Raw genomic sequence first — 26166 nt, 5'->3', positions numbered from 1 at the left:
ATGCAGAGGTGCAGTGTGGTGTATCAGACAAATACCAATACCAAGACCCCCTCCCCACATTCCTTAGCCAGGGAAATCAGCAGACTCCAGCTCAGAGAAGCACCAGGTACATCAGCTCAGCCTCAAGTGGGCAGGTATCCTTTAGTGACTGGACTTGTCCATGCTTAGGAAGAGCCCAGGAGGGCAGGCCTCTTCAGTTGTTGGACCTCTCCAAGCTTCAGTGCAGCCCAGGGCAAGTGCCCTCCAGGGGTAGGACTTCCCTGTGCTTAGGCAGAGTCCAGGAGGAGCAGACCTCTTCAGTGGCTGGACCTCACCATACTTCAGTGCAGCCTAAGGCACTCCGATATTTTCTGCTGCAAGATCTCAATGTGATTCATGGCAGTACAAGGCAAACAGGCATCCTTCAGTGGCCAGGTGTCCATGTGCTTCAGTGAATCACACAGGGAAATGCAGAAAAAAACCCACCTGTCTTCAGCACACAGCAGACACCATCACTAGAACCCCAGCACAGCATCAAGTGAGCTGCCAGTACCTAAGGCCCCAGCACACAAAGCCAGGAATTAGACCCCTAGCCCCAGCACAAGAAGCTGTGGGCCAACAAAAGAGCTCAACTTTAAAAGCCAGGGAATAGGCAAATATCATGAGCAAAAAGCAAAAGCAAATACTAACACAGACAGTTATGATGGTGACAGTGAAGATTAAACACAAACTCAGAAGAGGACAACACTATCAATATACCTAAATATGAAACCTCAAAGAGGAATATAAATTGGTCTAAAGCCCAAAAAGCCTTCTTAGAAGAGTTCGAGAAGGATTTCAGTAATCAATGAGAGAGGCAGAAGAAAAATTGGGAAAAGAAATGAGAGGTATGCAAGAGAGAGTCAACAGTTTGGGAAAGGGAGGACAAAAATTGACTGAAGAAAACAATTTCTTAAAAATACAATTGGCAAAAGGAAAGAAAAAAAAAACCTGAAGAAAACAACTCCTTAAAAAGTAGAATTAACCAAATGGAAAAGGAGGTACAAAAACTTACTGAAGAGAAGAATTCATAAGAAAGCAAAATTGCACAAATGGAAAAGGAAGCAAAAAAGGGAACAGAAGAAAAATAATTCCTTAAAAATTAGAATTTGGCAAGTGAAAGCTAATGACTCTATGAGATATTAAGAATCAGTCAATCAAAATCAAAAGAATGAAAAAAAAATAAAAAATACCTCACTGGAAAAACAAATGACCTGGAAAATAGATCTAACAAATAATTTAAGAATTAATTAACTATATGAAAGCCATGATAAAAAAGAGCCTGGGCAGCATCTTTCAAGAAATTATCAAGGAAAGCGGCCCTGATATCATAAAACTAGAGGGCAAAATACTCAACAGAAGTCCCCCAGTCACCTCCTGAGAGAGATCCCAAAATGAAAATTCCAAAGAATGTTGTAGTCAAACTCCAGATTTATCAGGTAAAGGAGAAAATACTGAAAACAGCCAGAAAGAAACAATTTAAATATTGTGGGATCAGAGTCAGAATTATGCAGGACCTTCCAGAGTCTGCATTAAAGGATCATAGGGCCTGGAATACAATATTCTGGGAGGACAAAGGAGCCTGGATTACAACCAAATATCAACTACCCAACAAAACAGAGCACAACCTTTCAATGGAAAATATGGGCATACAATGAAGTGGAGGATTTTCAATCATTCCTAATGAAAAGACCAGAGCTGAACAGAAAATTCAACCTCCAAATACAAGACTCAAAACAAGCATAAAAAGGTAAAAAGCAAAGGGGGAAAAATGTTATTCAATAAAATCCCTTCACAGGAAGATAATAGTTGTAACTGTTAAGAAGCATATCTTTAGACTTCTACCTCGGGAAGCGAAGATGGTGGAGTGAAAAGGTAGTCCCTCTCACTCTCCCCAATCAACCTCTGAAAACCCAGAAAATATCACCCTAGAAAAACACCCTGGAACAGCTGAACTAGAAGAAAGATGAGGAGCAGCAGTACAGCAGCCCAGCAAATGGGTCTCCCAGTGCCTCAGCAAATGTAAGGGAGGCAGAACTACCAGGGGCCCCAGGCAGATAAGTACCCTGTGGCATTGATCTGAAAGGAGGTGAAGAAAGCAACCTAAAGGCTTCCTAAAGCCCCAGCCTTGCTGCTTCCAGCCCAACACCAGGTGAGCTGTCAGAGCCCTGCAGCCTCCAAATGTGAAGAAATCCTGAAGCCCAGATGGTAAAGCAGGCAAACACCAACACCTGGACCTCCAAGTGCCTCAGTGAGGGGGGGAACCGTGGAAACCAGCTCAGAAAACCACCAGGTGCCTCACACACTCCACCAAAGGAATCTCCCAGTGCATTAGCAGAAAGAGGGAGACAACACTGGCAGGGCCCCAGGCAGATAAACACCTGCAGCACCCATCCAAAAGGAGCTGAAGAAAGCTAAAGGAAAGGAAAAGCAGGCAACCTAGAATTGCCTGAAAGTTCCAGCCTTGCTGATTCCAGCCCAACAAGGTAAGCTGCCAGAAACCTACAGCCTCCAATTGCCAGCATAAGAGGCCCCAGCACACAAAGCCAGTGACCAAGACCTAGGCTCCCAACACAAGAAGCTTGGGTCAGTACCCTCTGTTCCCCAGCAGGAGAGCTCAATCTCTTTAAAGGCCAGGGAATAAAGAAACACCATGAGTAAAAAGAAACTACCATAGATTCATATTATGAGAAGAGTGAAGATCAAGACAGAAATTCTGAAGAGGACAACATTGTCAACAAACCCACATCTGCAACAACAAAAGGGAATATGAACTGGTCTGAAGCCCAAAAAGCCTTCTTAGAAGAGCTCAAGAAGGATTTTAATAGTCAAATGAGAGAGGTAGAAGAGTCCTTCAAAAATACAATTGGCCAATTGGAAAAAAAATACACTGAAGAAAACAAGTCCCTAAAAAACACAATTGGCCAATTGAAGAAGGAAGGACAAAAACTAACAGAAGAGTACACTGAAGAAAACAAGTCCCTAAAAAACACAATTGGCCAATTGAAGAAGGAAGTACAAAAACTAACAGAAGAAAACAATCTGTTAAAAACTAGAATTGGACAAATGGAAACTAATGTCTCTATGAGAGAGCAAGAATCAGTCAAACAGAAATAAAAAATGAAAAAATAGATGAAAATAAAATACCTCATTGTAAAACAACACCTGGAAAATCGATCAGGAGAGACAATTTAAAAATTATTGGACTACCTGAAAATCATGATGAAAAAAAGAGCCTGGACAGTATCTTTCAGGAAATCATAAAGGAAAACTGCCTGGAAGTCCTAGAACCAGAAGGGAAAATAACCATAGAAAGAATCCACATCACCACCTGAAAGAGATCCCAAATTGACAATGCCAAGGAATATAATAGCAAAATTCCAAAATTACCAGATGAAAGAGAAGGTGCTGCAAGCAGCCAGAAAGAAACAATTTAAATATCATGGAACCACAGTCAGGATTACACAGGACCTTGCAGCTTCTACATTAAAAGACCACAGGGCATGGAACATGATATTCTGTAAGGCAAAGGAGCTTGGAATGCAGCCAAGGATCAATTACCCAGCAAAAATGAGCATCATTTTTCAAGGGAGGAGATGGATATTCAACAAAATAGGAGACTTCCAAACTTTCCTGACAAAAAGACCACAGCTCAACAAAAAATTTGATCTTCAAGTACAGAACTCAAGAAGGACAAAAAAGGTAAATGGGAGAGAGAGATACATTGTGTTGTTAATAAGTGAGGTGATGTTTAAACCCCTACAAGGGAATATGACACTTGCAACCCTTCAGAACTGTGTTGTTATTACACCATATTAAAGGAGTATACATAAAGAGGGTGGATATTAGTTGACTTTGATGTAATGATAAAAAAAAATCTAATCAAGTGGGTTAAATGGATCCAAATAAGTGGATCAATCTGATCTTAGAAAATGTACTGAGAAAGGAGGAGGCAGACAAGGGTAAATTACATTACAGGAAAAGACACAAAATCCTATTTCAGCAGAGGGAAAGAAGGGGGGCGGAGCATTGTTTGAACCTTACTCTCATCAGATTTGGCTGAAGAAGAGTACAACATAAACAGTTAGGTATAGAAATCTAACTTGCCCTATAGGCAGAAGGAGGGAAAAGTGGAAAGAAAAGGGAGGGGGAAAGAAAAGGGAGGAGGGAAAAGAAGGGAGGGAAGAAGCAGTAAGAATAAAGGGGAAGAAAAGGGAAAGGGATAATAAAAGGGAGGAGGGACTGAAGGAGGTGGTGGTCAAAAGCAAAACACTAGTGAAGGGGAGAAAGTAAAAAGGAGAAAGAAAAGCATAAATGGGGGGGAAAAGGATGGAGAAAAAGACACAGATAGTAATGTGAATGGGATGAACTCTCCCATAAAACGGAAACAGATTGCAGAATGGATTAAAAACCATAAACCTACAATATGTTGTTTACAGGAAACACTTTAAAAAAGAGTGACACATACAATGTAAAGGTAAAAGGCTAGAGTAGAATATATTATGCGTCAGCTGAAGTAAAAAAAGCAGGAATAGCAATCCTGACCTCAGACAGAGCAAAAGCAAAAATAGATCTTATCAAAAGAGATAAGGAAGGAAACTACATCCTGATAAAAGGCACCAAAGACAATGAAGTAATATCATTACTAAACATATATGCACCAAATGGTATAGCATCGAAATTCTTACACGAGAAGCTCAGGGAGTTACAGGAAGAAATAGACAGCAAAACTATACTACTGGAGGACCTCAACCTCCCCATCTCTGCGCTAGATAAATCTAACCACAAAATAAACAAGAAAGAAGTTAAGGAGGTGAATAGAACATTAGAAAAGTTAGGTTTGATAGACCTCTGGAGAAAACTGAATGGGGATAGAAAGGAACATACATTTTTCTTGGCAGTACATGACACATACACAAAAACTGACCCTGTAGTAGGGCATAAAAACCTCAAAATTCAATGCAGAAAGGCAGAAATATTAAATGCATCCTTTTCAGATCATGATGCAATAAAAATTATATGTAATAAAGGGCCATGGAAAGATAGACTAAAAAATAATTGGAAACTAAATAATCTAATCCTAAGAAATGATTGGGTCAAAAAACAAAAAATAGAAATAATCAATAATTTTATTCAAGAGAATGACAATAATGAGACAACATACCAAAACTTATAGGATGCAGCAAAAGCAGTTCTTAGGGGAAGTTTTATATCTCTAAATGCTTAAATAAACAAAACAGAAAAAGAGGAGATTAATGAATTGGGCATACAACTAAAAAAACTAGAAAAAGAACAACTTAAAAATCCTCAACTAAACACTAAATTAGAAATATTGAAAACCAAAGGAAAAATTAATAATATTGAAATTAAGAAAACTATTGAACTAATAAATAAAACTAACCAAGTGGGTTTAGTGGATCAATCTGATCTTAGAAAATGTACCTGATTTGCCTGATTCTAATTTTTAACAAATTGTTTTCTTCTATTAGGTTTTTTACCTCTTTCCCCATTTGGCCAAGTGTAATTTTACAATTGTTTTCTTCAGTGTACTTTTTTCCAGTTGGCCAACTGTGTTTTTTAAGGACTCTTCTACCTCTCTCATTTGACTTTTAAAATCTCTCTGAGCTCTTTTAAGAAGGTTTTTTGAGCTTCAGACCAGTTTGTATTCTCTTTTGAGGTTCCAGATGTGGGTTTGTTGACAATGTTGTCCTCTTCAGAATTTCTGCCTTGATCTTCACTCTTCTCATAATATGAATCTATGGTACGTTTCTTTTTGTTCATGGTGTTTCCTTATTCCCTGGCCTTTAAAGACATTGAGCTCTCCTGCTGGGGAGCAGAGGGCACTGACCCAAGCTTTTTGTGTTGGGAGCCTAGGTCTTGGTTGGCTTTGTGTGCTGGGTCCTCTGATGTTGGCGACTAGAGGCTGTAGGTTTTTGGCAGCTTACCTAGTGTCGGGCTGGAATCAGCAAGGCTGGAACTCTAGGGTAACTCTAGGTTGCCTGTTTTTCCTTTCCTTTCACCTTCTTCACCTCCTTTCAGATGGATGTTGCAGGGTGTTTATCCACCTGGGGCCCTTTGTAATGCTGTTTCCCTTATTTTTGCTGAGGCACTGGGAGACCTGTTTGCTGTAGTATGCTGATGCACCTGGTTTTTTTCTGAGCTGGTTTCCACCAGTTCACCTGCCCTCACTGAGGCACTCAGTGTTGGTGTTTGCCTGCTCCACCACCTGGGTTTTGGGATCTCCTCCTGGTGTGCTAAAGTGGGGCTTTCTGCTAGCTTGCTGGGATGCCTCCCATTCTATACTGCTCCCCTTCCCCCAGGGCAAGAGGGGCCTTTCCCGTTAATCCCTCAAGTTACCTGGGCGACTGGACTGCTGCTCCTTGTCTTTCTTCTGTCTCAGCTGTTCCAGGGTTTTTCCTGGTGCAATATTTTCTGGGCTTTCAGAGGTTGATAGGGGAGGGTGAGAGTGACTACCTTTTTACCCTGCCATCTTGGCTCCCAGAAGCAGAAGTTGAAAAATGCAAATTAAAACAACTCTGAGGTACCACTTCATACCTATCAGACTGGCAAATATGACAGAAAATGAAAATGATGACTGTTGGAGATGTGGGAAAATTGGGACACTACACACTGCTGGTGGAGTTGTGAACTGATCCAACTATTCTTAAGAACAATTAAGAACTCTATCCAAATGGCTATAAAACTGTGCATACCCTTTGATTCAGCAATATCATTGTTAGGTATATATCCCAAAGAGATTTAAAAGGGAAAAGGACCTATTTATACAAAAATGTTTAGTACAAAAATATTTAACGGGACTATTTTTGTGGTGGCTAAGAATTGGAAATTGAAGGGATGCCCATGAACTGGGGAATGGCTAAATAACTGTGGCATATGATTTTGATGGAATATTCTTGTGCAATAAGAAATGACAAGCAGAATGATATCAGAAAAACCTAGAAAGACTTCCATGAACTGATGCTTCTTGTTTGTCCTTCATTCTCCAAGAAGACCAATAACATGAGGAAGATTATATCTTGACATAAAAGTGGATTGGATTTAAGTGAGGCAGGTCTTTCCAAAGTCACTATCCTCACTCTTTCCTCTAGAGCCATCTGGGTCCAATGGAAAGACACAGATCATGGCGAGTGGAGATGGCCCCAGATGCAACGGAGATCTTGGCCTTTTCAAGCTAATGTAAGCTAAAGTCTTTCTCAGGTCTTATTTAGTCTGAGGCAACACCCATTCAGCAATTAAGGCTAGGTAAGAAATGAGGCAAAAGATGGCCTGTTTTACCCACTCAAAAAAAAAATCAATCTTTGAGAAGAAGATCCTCATGGCTTCTGGTCAGAACAGAATAATTGCTATTTACATTCACTCTGAGCCAATAAAACTCAGTGACCAGCTCAGTGACAGTCAAAGTGATTGGGGTTTAAGTTATAGTCAGGTAGCTCCATTTGAATTCCAACAGTTTTATCAATGCCTAGATTTCCAGAGCTCTATCTCAAGGAATTTATATTTCTTGTAAGGTTTTTTCAGGTTAAAGTGAAGTGAGCAGAACCAGGAGCACATTGTACACAGTAACAATAATATAATATAAAGAACTGCTAATGACTTAGCTATTCTCAGCAATACAATGATCTTGGATCATTATCCAACACAATCCCAAAGGACCCATGATGTCATAATATACACGGCCAGAGAAAGAACTGATATTTGAATTTGGGCTGAAGCATGCTATTTTTCACTTTCTTTTTCATTCATGTCTTCTTGTACAAAATGACTAATATGGAATAATGTTGCATGTGATTACATATGTATAACCTATATCTGATTGCTTACCAGCTTAGGAAGGGGAAGGAGGGAAGGTAGGATAGAATATCGAATTCAAAACTTTTAAAAATGTTAAAATTGTTTTAACATGTAATTGTGGAAAATAAAATATTATATATATATACATATATATATGTATATATATATATATATATATATATATATATATATATATACACACACACACACACACATTTTAAAATAAAAGATCTCTTGCAAGGGAAAAGTAGCTAATTGCTAACACTGACTATTCTATTCTATTAGCTCCATTTTTTAGGAAATTTTAGGAAATTCCTTCTTCTATACTTGTTCAACCAAGTAGAATAAGCCTAATACTTTTTTATATGACATTTCATATATTTCAAGACCATTATCAGATATTTAATTTGAATCCATAGGTGATGTGGTTTTGAGTCCCCTCACTATCCTGGAAATGCTCTCCTGAATGTGATTCATCTTATCAATTCACCCACCACCTTCTGTAGGAAGTATTTCTATTTCCTGCCAGGTTCTAGTGATTTTTCTCATATTACCCTCTCTCTACTCAGTTTATCTTATGTGTATTTGCTTTCTCCCCCATTAGAATGTGAACCTCTTGAAGATGTCCTTTTTTTCTGATTCTTAATACGATATACATATACATATGTTTAAGTGCTTAATAAATTTTTATTTTTTACTGTCTGATTGACTAAAATGTGGAATGCAGAACTACATTCTAGAACTCTCAGTCTGTTCTGTTTAGGCCAGAGCAGAGTAGACCGTAAATTCCTTTTTTTCTATGTATTTCTCTTATTAATGATTTGAGATTATTTGCTTTGTTGGTTGTTTGATCATGCATTTGACTAATGTTGATATAACAGTCTACCAACATCTTTTTCACATCAACTGTGATTCAATATGTCAAGTGGCTTCCTCTTGCCTAGGATAAAATGCAAAATTTTCCATTTATTTTTAAAGCCCTACACAACCTGGCCCCAACTTACTATTCCACCCTCATTAAGATAGACATTATAATTTCTCTGTACTCTATTGCAATAAAACTGAAATTTTCACTATCTGCCCCCAATACTTGACTCCAATTTTAGAGAGTCTTTCTTTTCCTTGAAGATACAGTTCAGATAGCATGTTACTCAAATCCTCCCAACTGCTATTTCCCATCCTTTCAAACTACCTTGTATTTAACTATGGAGTACATATTTGGATTTATTCATTTTCTATTTAAGTAGTATGTGTCTTTGTATGTACATACTGTCTCTCACATTAGAATGTCAATTCATTGTGAGTAGAGAAGTATTTTTATTTTTTGTACTCTTATCCTTAGCATTTAACACAGTCTAATACATACTAGGATCTTTTTAATACTTATTAACTGTTGATTGATTAACATCTACTCAAGCCTGCAGTTGTGAGATCTCACAAACTGTGTCACGCTTTGTACAGTTTATCAAAGAAGTGTAAGGTAATGTGCTATGGCAGAATCTTTAAGTCTTTTGGGGTTAGAAGACTTGATTTCAAATTCTACCTCAGATGCTTACCATTTGTCTAATCTTGTAAAAGTTGCTTAATTTCTTTAAACCTCAGTTTACCTCACCTATAAAAGGTAGATGATAGATTATTCAGTCTCTTACAGTCCATTCTCCTCTAAATCTAAATTATCTAATTCTTTTATGACATAGACTCTCCTGGTAAGAAAAAAAAAACACTAAGGAATATGAATTAATGCACTGTCTCTGAGTGATACTCTAAAAAAAAAGGGTACTGATGGTGCCAAATGTGTGTAACAAATATGGGACCCTAAATAAAAGGTCCAGAATATCAAGGGAATCAATGAAAAGAAATGCAGGTGAAGGTGGCCTAGCCATTCCAGATCTTAAATTTTATCATAAAGCAGCAATTATCAAAACTACTTGGTACTGGTTAAGAAAAAGAGTAGTGGATCAGTGGAATAGGTTAGGTATGCAAGACATAGTAGTCAATGACTACAGTAATCTACTATTTGATAAACCCAAAGACCCAAGTTTCTGAGATAAGAATACACTATTTGACAAAAAACTGCTGGGAAACCTGGAAAAGAGTATGACAGAAACCAGGCATAGACCAAAATCTCACACCATATACCAAAAATAAAGTCAAAATGCATTCAAGATTTAGATATAAAGGCTGACATTATAAGCAAAACGGGAGAGCAAGGAGTAGTTTACCTGTCAGATTTATGAAGAACGGAAGAATTTATGACCAAACAAGATAGAGAACACAGTGAAATGCAAAATGCATAATTTTGATTACATTAAGTTCAAAAGTTTTTACACAAACAAAGCCAATGCCACCAAGATTAGGATGGAAGCAGAAAACTAGGAAAGAATTTTTACAACTGCTATCTCTGATAAGGGCCTCATTTCTAAAATATATACAGAACTAAGTCAAATTTATAAGAATACAAATCATTCCCCAATTGAGAAATGGTCAAAGGATATGAATAGGCAGTTCTCAGATGAAGAAATTAAAGCTATCTACAGTCATACGAAAAAATGTTCTAAATCACTATTGATTAGAGAAATGCAAATCAAAACAACTCTGAGGTGCCACATCACACCTGTCATATTGGCCAACATGATGAAAGAACTAAATTATAAATGTTGGAGAAGATGTGGGAAAATTGAAATATTAATGCATTATTGGTGGAGTTGTAAAATGATCCAACCATTTTGGAGAATAAATTGTAACTTTGCCCAAAGGGCTATAAAATGTACATACCCTTTGCCCCAGCAGGAGCACTTCTAGGGTTATATCCCAAAGAGATCATAAAAATGTGAAAATGACCCACATGTACAAAAATATTTATAGCAGCTCTTTTTGTGGTGGCCAAGAACTGGAAATTGAGGGGACGCCCATCAATTGGGGAATGGCTTAACAAGTTGTGGTATATCAATGTAATAGAACATTATTGTGCCATAAAAAATGATGAGCAGGCAGACTTCAGAAAAGCCCGGAAAGACTTGTATGGACTGATGCTGAGTGAAGTGAGCAGAACCAGGAGAATGTTGTATACAGTAACAGCCATATTGTGTGATAACTAAGTTTGATAGACTTAGCCCTTTTCAGCAATGCAAGGATCTAAGACATCTCCAAAAGTCTCATGATGGAAAATGCTATCCACATCCAAAGAAAGAACTATGGAGTTTGAATGCAGATCGAAGCATACTATTTGTCATTCTTTTCTTCTATTTTGTTTCCTCTTTCTTGTGGTTCCTCCTATTGCTCCTAATTCTTCCTTACAACACGACTAATCTGAAAATATGTTTAATAGGAATGTATATGTAAAGCCTATATCAGATTGTGTACCATCTTTGGGAGGGAGGTGGGGTGGAAGAGGGAGAAAAATTTTAAACTCAAAATCTTATGGAAGTGATTGTTGATACATCAAAATAAATTAATAAAAATAATAAAGAAATAAAAGAATATGGGAAACTAGTAAACAATGAAGGTTTTGGATAGGTAAAAAGATGAGGGGAAGACATTTTTGGTTTCACACAGCACAGATAGTAAACAAAAAGTATTCAACACAGAAATGAACATGGCAAGAAAAAAGAGACTAGCTGACTGGTACTGGTATTTTTCTCTCAAAATATCATTTAATGATTAGTCTACCACATGACTATGGGACCTCTGGGGATTCAAACAATTTTTTTCACTTATGGTATATATTAGAAGATATAATGCATTGATATCTATAAGCTTCCAATTTTCTTGCAGAAAAAGAGTAGAATCATTAAATCAGGACAGTAGATGTATAAGAAAACCATTTCATAGGGGAAAGAACTGAATTGTAAGTGGGGAAATGAAAGATATTTAAATCAGAAATAAAGAGCTTAGTAAGTTTTGCCACTAACTTGGTCTATGACCCTGAGAATCACTCACCTGATTTTGATTTTTCTCCACTATCAAAGAAATAAAGATCTTAAATGCCAATTTCTTTGGTAAGAGGTAGCTAATGAGTGTTCACCATTTAGCAATGAAATGTTCTGGAAAAATTAAATTTAATATTAAAAAGCTTCTTTACCCTTCATGTAACTAATTTTCTTTTTTCCCTTCAACCAAATTGCCTCTTTCTGAATTACACAGTACCCTGAAATAACAATTCATTGCTTTGAAGAAATTAAAAGTAGAACAATTGAAATATACATACACAGAACAGTGTAAGCTGCATTTTTTTTGCCAATTTCAGTTATTATATGTGAAAAAAGTATTGCTAAATCAAAGCCATAACAACAAATCATTTAGTTTTAGCAAGTAATAAAAAAATCCCCAGCTAATGTCAAATGATTCTTTTGGGAACATACTTTGAAAACATGAGTAGGAATAGTGTCACGAAGAGACTATATAGATTTTGTAGCTAATTTTAAAATGAAAAGACCCTAATAAAATGACTATGTTTTTATTTACAATGCCCCTGATAATGAGCTTTGATTCACATTATTCTGTACTAACGGAATACTAGTGGAAACTATGCAAGATAAAGTGTTGAGCTTCTGGGATTAAGAAATGAGCATGGAAAATTAGTGTGTGATACTCGATAAAAATTATTTCAAAAATTTTCTTACAATATTCCTAAATGCCATCTTTCTGGACAAATCACAATCACATTTTCCTTTCCACAAGAGAAAAAGAGTGACTCTGATAGCATCCTTTGTTTGCCAGAAACAGCAAAGATGATATCATCCTGTAAGAGATTATTATTTTCAGTCAAGAAGTGCCTTATTGAAATATTGTCATAAAAGGCTAAATATGAAGATACCTGTTAGTGAAATAAAACCCTAGATGGCTTTACACTACAAATCCTAATACATGCATAGAATAGGCACTAAATTCATTTTGATGATTATTTTCTTATTAAACAGGAAGAACTATTTTGTGGGCAATCTCTAGACTTCGTTTCTACTAGCCTTGCCTTTATCAGCAGTCTGCTGTGCAAACTTGGCTAATTCCCCTAATATTTCTGAGATCCTCTTTATTGACAAAATGAGAAAGTTTGACCTCCAAGTGCCCCTAACACCAAAAATTTACATTTCTTTGTGTCTAGACAATTGTTAAAATATGACTGTCTATGAATGGGCATTGGTAGAATTATTTATGTCATTAATCTCCCAAATGCTATAGATGCTTTTGTGAATACTGCCCATTTTCTAGCCTATGAAATCAATCTGTTGATTGTGCCATCAATATCTTTGATAAGACACTGCACATAGAAAATCAGTAGAGTCTAAAACTTACAAAGAAAAAGAGGCTTGTGTTTGGGAAACAATATGGGATTCTTAATGATCCCAGGCTCTTCCTTATACAATAATTTATTGTTATAATGTTGACGATTGTCCAGGCATTCTAAATCACTCTGATTCATGAAACACAATCTCAGAAGGGTCATCGTGGAAAAGTGACATAAAGAGCAGTAAAGATGTATTGTGAAAACAAGGAGACTGCTTCATATTATCAATGACTTGCACAGAAACATAACATGGAAGATGTTATTCAAAACATGCATATTTGAAAAGGTCATGAGCCATGTATCATGAGTAAAGAATGACAGGTAGACATCCCAAAGTTCTCTTCATCAATATTAAAAGACCTGGGAAAAAAAGATCAGGAGTTCAGATTTTTGGCTGAAAGTGTTCAATGAAGTAAATCTAGTCCAACTGCTTCATTTTCTGTATGAGGAAATCAAAACCTAAAGAAATCAAATTTTATTTCCCCAAGATTAAACAGGCAGATGAGAGGCAATTCTTCTTACTAAAATTCCATGTCTTTTTCTACTACAAAACACTGCCTTCTAGGCTTCCAATTCAGTGTATATAACATACATGGAGAATTTTTAGGATATTACAAATACCCATCTTTATTCAGCCTCTTATAATTAATTCCTAGTTTCCTTCAAAGTTCAGCTAAAGAATCTATGAAGCCTTTCCAGATCACTCCATCACTAGTGTTTTTCACCAAAAAAACAAAAGCTATTTTAGTCTACTTTGGTAAAATATAAGTTTCTTGAGGGCATGTAATTTTTGTCTTTTTTTTTGTCATTTTTGTCTTTGCACCCTCAGCATCTAATAATGCTTAGTTTATAGTGGGCACTTAATACATTCTAGTTGTTTATTTGACTAATAGACATGCATAAGAATTTCATAGGATGATAAGGCATGGAGGAGTAGTGAGCTATAGTGACATCAATGACATCCTGGATCTAATGAAATACAAGTGCATGGGTAGGCATATGAAATGATACTAGATAAAGTAATTAAAACCAATAAAACAATGCACACAATGACAAAAATATAAATTGAAAGGGCATAAACAGCAATCCAATCCAAATTGAACATTGTGAAACTTTAATGGCCAAGTTTAGCCACAAAGAAATGACATGAGAAGGCAATCTTCATGTTCCTACTTTGGAAAGGTAGGGAACTATAACTGTGGTACATATATCAGAATTAGGAGATAGGAAGGTGTGACATTATGTGACCAGGAAACGGGTATGAAAATGAGAGAAGTCAACCCTTTGGTCTTTTCAACAACCTTTACACTAAAATAGAGATATCTGGAAGTAGATGAGTGGCATTGATTGTAGCCAGCTTCTCTTCCTTTAACATAAAGAGTAGGCAGAGACATAAGAGGAAGCTTGTGGTGATAGTGAAGAGCCACTGGAAACTCTTACTTTAGGAAATCCCCAACCTTCTAAGTGCACTAATTCAAAATGGCTTAGAGTTCATAAGCCTCCAGTGGATCTTTTCAGGCCAAACAGTTCTATTGCTTCTATTACTCCTGAAAGGTATTCTAAATTACAAGGAAGAAACACAAGCCTTGAAATTCATTTTTTATTTGTTTTGTCTTGGTATCCCTAATGTGACAGAGCCCTCTAATCAGTAAGCACTTAATAAATGCTTGTCAGTCTGAATTAAATTGAATTTAATTAATTTCAGATGAATTGAGGGAGTCAAAACTAGGTTCTAGTCCTTTTTGCAGTTTGGGAGCCCTGCTATCTCCAATGAGCCACTTCAATGAACCCATTTTCTTCTTGTATACAATGCGGGAGCAGATCTAGACAATTTCTAAATTCCTACCCAGTTCTGATGTTCTAGAGGTTTTTGAATCACTGTTTTAAGTGCTTTCTTATGACTTACATAAACAAACTGTATTTCATAGGTTTGCAACTGCTACAGAAATTGCTCAAGTAATTTTCTAGGGTACCTGTGTACCTAGTAGAGGTTGTCAAAAATAAGAAAACCCTGTTAACCTTACATTTGTTTAATTTCTTGTAGCTGTAACACGATCTCAGTTCAATTCAATATTTATCAAATGCTTAATATGTGCAATGGAACTGTGACAGTCTCTGGGATTTATTTCACATATTTAGTTCCATTAGAAAAGGTTTGCAAAATGTTAGATTTAATGATATGCAGTCTAATGTTCCATTTCTGACCCACACAGTTGCAATCAAAGAACTGTTAGCCAGCTGAATCAGGTTTGAATACGCTTTAGAAAATAACCTCTCTAGAGCACATTCTAGTGTGAAGTGAATTGGATAATCCAATTTTAAGATAATAGGAAAATAGAAGCATATAGCAAAGTCCAGTCAAGAGAACATACTAGCCACTATGTTGTGTAAATTAATTATGAAAAGGTCTAAAATGAGTGAGCAGTGCTTAATCTGCCCCAAATATCAATCTTCACATATATGCAGGTGAATAATTTCACTGGAAACTATTAAAATTATCATGGACAGTCAAACCAGCAAAAAATTGCTCTCTATTCTATCTGAACTTCTGAAGACAGTACATTATCACATTATCTCATAGTAAATAATTTGTTTGCCACTAGCAATTCTTTTTTTCCCTCTAAGCCTCTGTAGATATATTTTGTTTTGATACAATAGACACCACCCCGTTAATGTTCAAATAAACTTTACACAAAGTACTTTTCCAAAAGTAGTTAAGCAAAATGGCTTAATCTGGTGATTGTAATGGCTACACCATGACACTTTTGAAGCTTACCATTTGTTAAGAGAGGAAGTATGTATGTGTTAACATGAATACACTGCTACCAATATTAGATATCAGCCATTTTATTTAACCCAAATTTTGTTGTCATTCTGGACTGTTTTCATTTACATTATACACACTGGTAGAGTCACTTTTTTTTTACATCATTCCGTTGGCTCCACTATCTTCCCATGACATGATTTAATATATCTTCATTTCGTTTTTCCCCTCTGAAATCCTCCCTTTAGCTATATCCTCAAGGATGTGTCATTTTCTATATTGTGTCCATCCAATTATTCATTCATTCAATAAACATTTAATAAGTGCCTATCATTTGCCAGATATTGTGATAATAGGAATCCTGAAACAAAACAAATAGAGTCCCTTTCCTCAAGGAGTTATATCCAATTAAGGGGGCAGTATAAATATAGATAAGAAAATGCAAAATTTAATTCTAGAAGGGTGGTCACTAGAAACCGGCAAGGGTTGGGGTGGGAATGAGGATAAGTGTTCTGAAGGACAGAATTACTGAAGTAAGCTGAAGTAAGGCAGAGTTGAGGAGGAAATACATTTAATGTTTGCTATTTACTTGATTCAAATTGTGTTTCCTTGACAGAATTAAGTTTAAAGTTAACATAGAAATGCCTGAAGAGGCTTATTTTAGCAGTTCTGTTGCAAAGCTTCAACAGACTGACTATTAGTTCCTTATATTGATTTTTGGTAGATTACAAATTATTTTAGATTCCAAAGAAAACAGTTTAAATGTAAATGCCTCCCATCTCTAATTATGGCTTCATCACTAAAATATGCTAAATGAGCATGAAAAATCTTCAAGGAATTAATTTGGATTTTATTTCAATTTTAATAAGTAACACCTACCTTATTTATACATTAACACTATATTTACAACTTGACAACCCAGATTCAAAATTATTATGATTGGGAATAATTAGCTATTTGAATCAATTATTTCATACATTTCACCAAATTCTATTGCTAAAAATAATCTTACAATTAATCTTACCATGATACACAATTTACGGCTCTTGACAATAAAGTAACATTCCTGTGAAGAATTTACGCAAATGTTTGAATTGTCAGATTTTCCTGAGGTATCTTTGCCCTTTATTATTTTTTTTCCCAGAAACAATTCTTTAACTTCTTTAGTGTGTTTAGGGGTTTAGTAAAGGTTTTTCATGCATGTCACCTCCTCTGATTTTGACCATAACTCTCTGATATATGTAGATCAGGTTCATTATTTTGTTACAAGGTGAGAAATCCTGGATGGGCAAGAAAAAAATGAACACAGATCATTGTCTACAGGAGCCTCTAAGTCAGTCAGTCAATAAGCATTAATTAAGAGGCCACTATGTGCTGTCCTAAGAGATCTCAGGCCTAAGCTTCTTGGATTTTGGGTCTCCTAAGCAGTTGCTCTGAGGGGCAAACCAATCTAATAGAAAATATGTGTAGAACTATTTAATTTGCATGCAGCAATTTGCATATAAAATCTCATTTGGTACACAAAACACTCCTGAGACATTGGTGTTATAATTACACCCATTTTACCGATGAGGAAACTGAGGGTCACAGATTAATTTCAAATATTACTCAGACACTTACTAGGCATGTGATACTGGACAAGGCATTTAAGCTCTCTCATTTCACTTTTCTTACCTGTAAAATGAGGATAATAAAATAGAGAAAATAATAGCATGTATTTCACAGGGTTGTCATGAGGATTGAGTGATTTGAATGTAAAATGCTTTAGAAACTTTTACATGTTATGGAAGTGCTGTTTAATTATATCTCCTCTTCACCTCAGTCAGAAAAAGGGATGATCATTATCTTGATCTAATCTGACCATCACCCATAGCCATCCTATTCCCAATTTTTTCTACTGTACTATGACCTCCTTCCATCTCTCCCTATACCTCCTACTTCTTAAAACCTATCTTAATGTTGACCTCACCCTCAAGCCCCTTTACTTTCCCAGACCATTACCTCTTACCTATTATCTTTTCCTCCATTTCTCAGTCTTAGTCTGATGGTTAAGTAGTTTGACCACATCTGCTTAGTTTCTATTCAATTCTTTCTTCCCTTGTCTGATCCCAGTCACCATTAATCAACATCCAGGCCTAGATTACCTCCCCTCACTTTCTTTCTATATGTTTGTGCAGCTGAATACACCACGAGAAAATCATGTAACTGTGTTGGCTGGATTAATCAATCAAGTAAATATTATTAAGAAACTACTATGTTCCAAGAACTGTACTAAGCACTAGATAATTAAAAATAAATGTTATCATAGCTCAACTAAGTCTCCAGTGTTTCAGGACAATTATGTGGCAAAGTGAGTAGAACCCTGTGCTTGGAGTCAGAAAGACCTGAATTCCAATCATGCCTCGGACACTTCCTAGCTATGTGATCACAGTCAAGTAACTTAATTTCTGCCTGCCTCAGTTTCCTTGAATTCAAAATGAGAATAACAATAAAGCCACTTACCTCATAAAGTTGTTGTGAGGACCAACTGAGATAATTTTTTAAAGTGCTTAGAAAAATACCTGGCATGCAGTAGTTGCTATATAAATGCTGATTCCCTTCCACTATCCAATAAACTTTATGAGTGCCTACTGTGTGTCAGGCACTGTACTAAATGCTGATGATACAATTAAAAAAACAAAGAAAGATCCTATTTTTTCTTCAGATAGTTTTTTGGTTTGTATGTCTGTTTTTGGTTAGGCAATGGGGTCAAGTGACTTGCTCAGGGTCACACAGCTAGTACGTGTTATGTGTCTGAGGTCACATTTGAACTCAGGTCCTCCTGAATCCAGGGCCAGTGCTCTATCCACTGCACCACCTAGCTGCCCCCAAGATCCTATTTTTTCAAGGAGCTTAAACATCTAAAGGGTTGGAGAGAACTCAGAAAAGAAAGAAGGAAAACAGTGTGGGAGGACATGATTATTGATTGTAAACTTTGTTAATAATATAAGCATTACTGATGGAAAACTTCTTTCTTCCTGTGGAAGTCAATTCTATCTTTTGAATAAAGGGTATCTGAATAATTGAAAAAGAATATAGGAAAATACCCGATGTGGGCACTTTATTTTGTGAAGTTGAATTCAGGTGGCAGCAGATGAAAAGTGGAGTGAGTCCAGTTTCTGCCCTCTATGAAGGAAGACCTTGGCATAAGTTCAGCAATCTACCCCCCTGCCTTTTCCTTCTTAATTTTTCTTCTTTACACAAAGCTATTCCAAATTCTTCCTTCAGACTTCTTGAACCCACTCTGGTGTGTTCACCTAAGCAAATGAACTTGCTTCTTTTTTTTCTGAGAAAAAAATGTTTTTAAAAGATCATCTTTTGTGAGCTTCTTCTTTTCCCCAACTCTATACCTTCACATCCTTTTCATCATCACTCACCTTTGTTCATTCTCTGGTGAGCAAATGGTTTTCTCCTCTTCAAGGGTAACCCCTAAATTTGTGCTCGATACCATACTATCCTCCATGATTCATTCTCTCTCTCTCTCTCTCTCTCTCTCTCTCTCTCTCTCTCTCTCTCTCTCTCTCTCTCTCTCTCCTTAAAACCAAACCAAAGCAAACCATCACTTGACCCTGACATTCTCTAAGCTCTTATCCTATATATCTTCTTTATTTTCTAGCAAAACTTTTGAAACAGCTGTCTATGCTTGCTATCTTCATTTCTTCATACCATAGACCCTTGCAATCAGTCTTCTGACTAACCAATCAACTAATTCAGCTTTTACTAATGTTACTAATGATTTCCTCACTGCTAAATCCAATGGCCTTTTCTCAGTTCTCATCCTTTTTTACTTCTATGAAGGTTTTGACACTGTTGATGAACAGTGTCACTTCCTGGACACTTAGTACTCCCTTCATATCTATGACCCTGATCTCTCTTGATTATCTTATCTGTGCAACTGTCTCTTTTTAGTTTCCCTTAAATATATTTTATTTTATTTTATTTCCTTTTACATGCAAATTAGCATCCTTCTACTCATTAAATAAAGGAATACAGCGAAGGTTATGTGTTGGCATCTCTGTACTCTTACTCTCATGACATTATTAGTCATTACTGTATTTCTGCAGATCACCCTCTGATTTGTATATGCAGCCTTAACCTCTCTTCTGAAACCTAATGCTGTATAACTGGACATTATATTATTTTTAAAATGAGGAAAGGATTTCCTAGAGAATTATAAGCTTACCATAATTGGAGATTACAAGTGTGGAATGGCTGGACACCTTTCTGGGATGCTATGCAAGGAATTCTGTTTAATTGGGAGTCATATGAAATAAGGTCAGAGCTCTTTTCTATCTCTCGGATCTTTCATTTTTTACATAGCATTCCTTTATTATTTGGCTAATGACTGACTAAAATTTTTAAAAAAATGAGACAACATGAAAGCTTAAGACAAAGATATAAAGATACTTTAGGACTAAAAAACAAGCTACGGTTAAATGTGATATGTGTAAACTTACGGAGGGCTGAATGATGTTCTTTGAATTTTATTTTATATAAAATTGTTTACTATAGAATTTTATGAAAATATTTGATGGATTTTAAGGTTTAACAATTTACTGTAGGCCCATACAATGCTGACAATATAAGAGCAAGGGAGTGTTCTAGCTGGCTCTGACTAAGGCAAGAACTCTTTGCTGGATCCTATTAGTTCACATCCACAGCAAAACCGCTTATTCTAGCCAAATAGTTCTGCTCATTATTTTCTTGTGTTATATAAGACTACTGATATTAGTCACATCAAGGTCACTAAAACCTATTTCATTTCTGACCTTTACATATTCCAAGGCCTTGTGCTTTTCGACTCATCATAGAATTTTTGGAAAGAATGCTTATTGGGTGTGATACCTCAAAGGGCTTCATGAGCAACTAACAAATGGAGTTGCCGTAGAAATTACAAAATAATGTACTCCTTACAAAATGAGGTCAAGATCATGGCTAACCTATAGCTCAATTTTCACTATTTGACAAAACTTCAATTGCTGTAGAGCTAGTTTATTTTCAATCTTGCTGAGACATTAGAATTGTTCTTTTAATGGGCATGTGTGTTTTATAGTCCCACATTGAAAAACAACAACAGTTACTATAATGGGTGTGTTCTGAAGGTGGAATATCAGGCCAAAATAATTATCATGATAAACCTTTTCAATATTTGTATAGGTGCTAAATGATTTTTACTGATGAATGAAGCTACTACAATATTAAGATTTCTAAAACTTAAAAGAAGGGTTAACTTTATAGTAAAAATGATATATAAAATACTTGTGGTGCCTAAAGGTATTCAATTAGCTCATTACCTAATGTAAGGACTTTTCTAAAGATAACGGACTGAAGCCTGTGATGTTAGAACAAAGAAGAAAAATGAAGATATTCAAATCTCCAATAATAATTTAGATTCCATTCACATTTAGAAGGTAATACTTTGTGAAGTCTAAGGAATAAAATTATTTTTAATAAATTTAATCTTATTAATTGAATATTCCTTAAGCTCTGAAACTATACCCTGGAACTAAGTTGTCAAAATTGGTGACTGAATGAGTACAAATTTAACTAGTCCACGATTTCTCACCAGTTCTGGACAATGCTCATAGCCCATCTACCCATTCATCCTGGAACATCCCAATACTGTAATCCCCCATTTCTACATCCTTCCCTAGGAACAGTAATCGAATCAATACTACTATTACTTTTGGAAAACAACTCCCAATTGCATATCCTATATCTCCAGCTGCCATTCCTGCTACTCCAAAACCCAAAATTACATTATCTGTCTGACATTCACCTAAAAGTGTTGAGGTCAGAGAATGTCATATTTTGTAATAATACCCCCATGGTCTACCACAGTACCTGTCACAGAGTAGGCTCTTAAATTCTTTTTTCATCTATTCATGACTACATGTAAATCTTCTTTTTCCATTATGCCTGCTGCTTAGCATCATTTTCATTTCAAAAAAGATTTTGCTTTACTCAAATATAGATAATAGTGAAAACTATAAAGTCGCCTCTCTCAGATGAAGCTTAATATGGCCATTTTAAAGTACACAGAATGACTATAAAATGGTTAAAATTCAAGGCATGCTCTTACTTGCTGGAAAAGTGACTGTATTTAAAGAGGAAGTAGTAAATTATTTTGCAGCTATATTATATATAATTTTAAAAAGTCATTCTTAGTTTTTTCCCATTTGTTCTTTCTATATCAGATTAATTTCTGAGTGTATGTGTGTACACACACATATGTATGTTTTTCATATATACATATGTGTGCATGTATGTATATATGTGTCTGTCTGTATACACACATACATATATAGCCCTCCCCAATTATTCTTTGTAACTAAAATTTTTAAAAGAAAGAGGGGAAAAAATGCACAGCAAGAGTGGCAAACACATAGGACATATCTGACAATATGTATAGTATTTCCCATCCATAGTGGAAATTTCACGTTTTCTCCTATTTCTCTGAAAACTTCATTTTTATTGGTTCTTATACCTCGGTAATATTGCATTACACTCCGGTATTATAATTTGTTTAGCCATTTTTCCATTACAGAGGAATCTTTTTGGTTTCAATTTACTTTTTGCAATTATAAAAAAAAATGCTGGTATGAATATATTATATGTAGGAACCTCTTATTTTCCATCTTCTTAGGATATAAATTCTTTTTAAAATTAGAAATGAACAATTATATTGACACAGGTTTTATGATCATCTACTCTTTCACCCACATAGACTTCCAGTTGGAAGGGATCTCAGAGGTGAAGGAGAAAAAGAAATACCATTACAAAGATCCCGGCTAAAAATTCAGAAGTTGGGGCAGGTAGGTGGCGCAGTGGATAGAGCACTGGCCCTAAAGTCAGGAGGACTTGAGTTCAAATTTGGCCTCAGATCAAACACTTGACAATTACTAGCTGTGTTACCCTGGGCAAGTCCCTTACCTCCAACTGCCTAAAAATTTAAAAAAAAATCACAAGTATCTATACTTAAAAATTTTATAGATAATAAGCTTCTTTCCTCCCATTGCAGTCAATTCCAATATTTAAATAGGTCTAACTTTTTAAGGAAATATTGCTTAATTTTTTCTTCTTCAAATTATGTCTATAATTCCTAGTTCTGTCTTCTGTGGCCAATTGGGACGAATCTATAATCTCTTTTCCTCTTGAAAGTCCTGTAGGTACTTGAAGACAGTTCTTTTCCATACCACCCACTGCCTAAGTGTTTCCTTTTGCCAAATAAGTAATCCAAATTTAAGGCTCTTCACTACATTGGGCTACTCCTCCGAGTTGTAGAAAGAGCAAGTGCATGCCCTGTATACTACCTGTGCCTTCTTAATGAAGCTAAAGGATTATTTAAATTTTGAGCTATACAGTTAGAGAAAAGGGCAATGAATCACTCCCCTCATCTTCAATGCCAATATCTAGTTTGTTAACCTTCTTAAATATCTGTCCTCACGATACCTCCATTCTTCATTTCTGCTCACATCCATCTTCATTCCACTTTAGCCTAGACATATTATAGACTTCATCAATATCTCTAGAATTATTCATCAAACCAAGATCTCAAACTATGAAATCTCCCTACGTTGTCTCTGCTTTATGTTCAGACATTTCAATTATATATGTATAAGTACCTACACATAAACACATACACATATAGATATACATGGGTATACGCATGTACATATACACATGGATATGTTATGTGTACATGTGTGTGCATACACTATAAACCTTAAATTCTACTCTTTTACTCTTGAACCTTACTTAACCATATCACTTTTCTGATAAGGACTGCTGGAGAAAACCAAAGAAGTTTACTGTTAAAATCTATTACATACAGAGGCAATGTGTTCACTATACCTTCAATTATTCATTCTTGAATCTGGCTTCTGTGTCAATCATTCAAGTGAGCCTGTTTTATTTTTTGAAAATCACTAGTTAACTTTTAATCACAAATCCAAATGAATGTTTCTGTTTCTCAAGATCAATTTTGCTAACTGAAATTTCTTTTTTTTTTCTGTGACATTACAAAACACTTAATCTTCTACCATCTCTCTCTTTTAAAAAAAAAAAATTCTTCTAGGGCCCTTTAAAAAAAAAAATCCCAGGGCAGCTAGGTGGTACAGTGGATAGAGCACTGGCCCTGAAATCAGGAGGGACCTGAGTTCAAATTTGACCTCAGACCAAACACTTGACACTTACTAGCTGTGTGACCCTGGGCAAGTCACTTAACCCCAACTGCCTAAAAAACAAAAAACAAAAGCAAACAAACAAAAAAATAAATCTCCCGTTCCTCCTACTTGTTTCTGCTTAATGTAAGCATTTCCTAAGATTATTCACAGAACTCTCACTCTCTAACACTCTCTTGACAAATGCATCTATCCTCAATGGTTTCAACTTTTATTTAGTCTTCAGTCCAAACTTTTTTTCTTTTAAATCCTACTCCAACATTTCCAATGGTTGGATATAAATCCACCCTAACTTACCTTATTTTTTTTCAAACTCAACATGTCTTAAATCATAACGTCCCTCCTCATTCAACCAATGCTTGTTCCTCTTTCCTTTCCAACCATCCTGAAGCAATGGCTTAGAGTCATCTTTCCTTTTTTTCACTCCTAGAACTAGTCACTTGCTGATTTCTATTAACTCTGCCTCTAGTTTCCTCTTTTTTTCTTTGTGTTGTATGAATTTTAATTCAAACACTCAGTATCTCTAACCTATCATACTGCGATAACCTCATAATTAATTCCCAGGCTTGGCTATGTCCAACATAGTATTTCCAGATAAATCTTCCAAAAACTCAGGTCTGATAATCTCCCTCCTTAAAAACACCTTCAGTGACTCCAAATTATCTAAAGAATATTTTCCAACGTGTTAACTTAAAAATAAAGGTACTTTACAATATGTTTACAGAATTTCTACATTTTTCTTTTGCTATTTTCACTTACATGATATTTTTTGTTCATTGTTACCCTGTTGGGAGACAAAATGTACAGTACAGATAATACGACCTATGTCAAAAGGTTGCTACGGGGATAAATAAGACAATATAAAGAGCTTTGCAAGTTTTCAAGTGATATATAAATTTTAACACAATAGAACACATGGTGGAGGGTTATCTCTTAACTAGTAAAGGTTCCCAAAAGGTATATGCAGAACTTAAAAAATAGTATGCGAAATAAAATAAGGAAAAGAAGCATCAAATGGAAACATCAAAATAACCCACATCTTTTGGGTGCTGAGGGGTCTTGCCTGGTGCCAGGAGGCGGTTAGGGTTGTGGTCACTAACCTGGCTCCCGCCAATCAGCTGGAAGTGATCCGTGCTGTGCAAAACAATGAGTATCACTAGGGCAGCCTGTGGAGAGCATCCAGAGCAGCCCTGCATATCCTGGCAGGGGTTAAGAAATGGTTAGAGTGGAGGAAGGAAATTGAGCTGCTGTCAGATATGGCGTACTTCACCCTCACCAGTTTTCAGGGTAGCAGGCTCTTGGGGAAGAACACGTGAACGTCAGCCAGGTGGACCCACCCAAGAGAAAAGTCCCTTCCTGGCTTCTCCGAGCCGCTTTTATCTCTTTGCACACCCTCGTTCCCAAGTGCTGGATAAGGCTTTAGCCCATCTCAAGCGCGAGCTGCAGGCAGAAGTCGAGAGTGCCAGGCACCTGCAGAACAGTCCCGTGCCTAGTGTCCGAGAGGTCGGCGGTGCGGCGGCGGCTTCACAGACATGTCCGCCATCTGACAGAGCCACAGAAGAAAACGCTCCTGCGCATGGTGTACATTCTGAAGCAAAGTGCCACCTGCCTCCACCGGCTGCATGTCCCCATGTTCTACATCGATGGAATCTTCTACCACATGGCCGAAAGGCTCACGGGTATTGAGTATTTCCGCATGCCCTGCTTCCCCTGGGATGACTACAGTGTTTGTTGGGGCTGTGGCAGTTTGGGGATGGTGCTCTTGTTGTACCTCCAGCTCTCGGTTGGCATCCAGATCTACAGCTTCAGTCGGAGGCAGCGGGCACCGAAGAAGTGGAAGCTCCATTGCAGCCTCTCCCACCACAAGAGCAACGTGGACGAGAGACAAAGCTGTGGGCAGGGGCTTCCCGTGTAACCTGTGCCTGGAGGAGCACCTTCAGGCGCCGTGTGGCCACCTCTTCGGTTGGGAGTGCATCACTGAGTGGTGTAACACCAAGATGGCATGTCTCCTCTGCAGAGACAAGTTTCAGCCACAGAAACTGATTTACCTGCAGCATTATGGTTAG

General features: G+C 36.5%; 1 pseudogene; it reads left to right on the top strand.

The window, feature by feature from the left end:
• Nucleotides 1-26166, top strand: LOC110212460 (peroxisome biogenesis factor 10 pseudogene; annotated as a pseudogene).

This window comes from Phascolarctos cinereus, unplaced genomic scaffold (assembly GCF_003287225.1).
Source record: "Phascolarctos cinereus isolate Bilbo 61053 unplaced genomic scaffold, phaCin_HiC Scaffold_7;HRSCAF=346, whole genome shotgun sequence".
In the NCBI taxonomy this organism is placed as follows: Eukaryota; Metazoa; Chordata; class Mammalia; order Diprotodontia; family Phascolarctidae; genus Phascolarctos; species Phascolarctos cinereus.
Note: the sequence above shows the minus strand (reverse complement) of the source record. Positions and strands in the feature narration are given on the sequence as shown.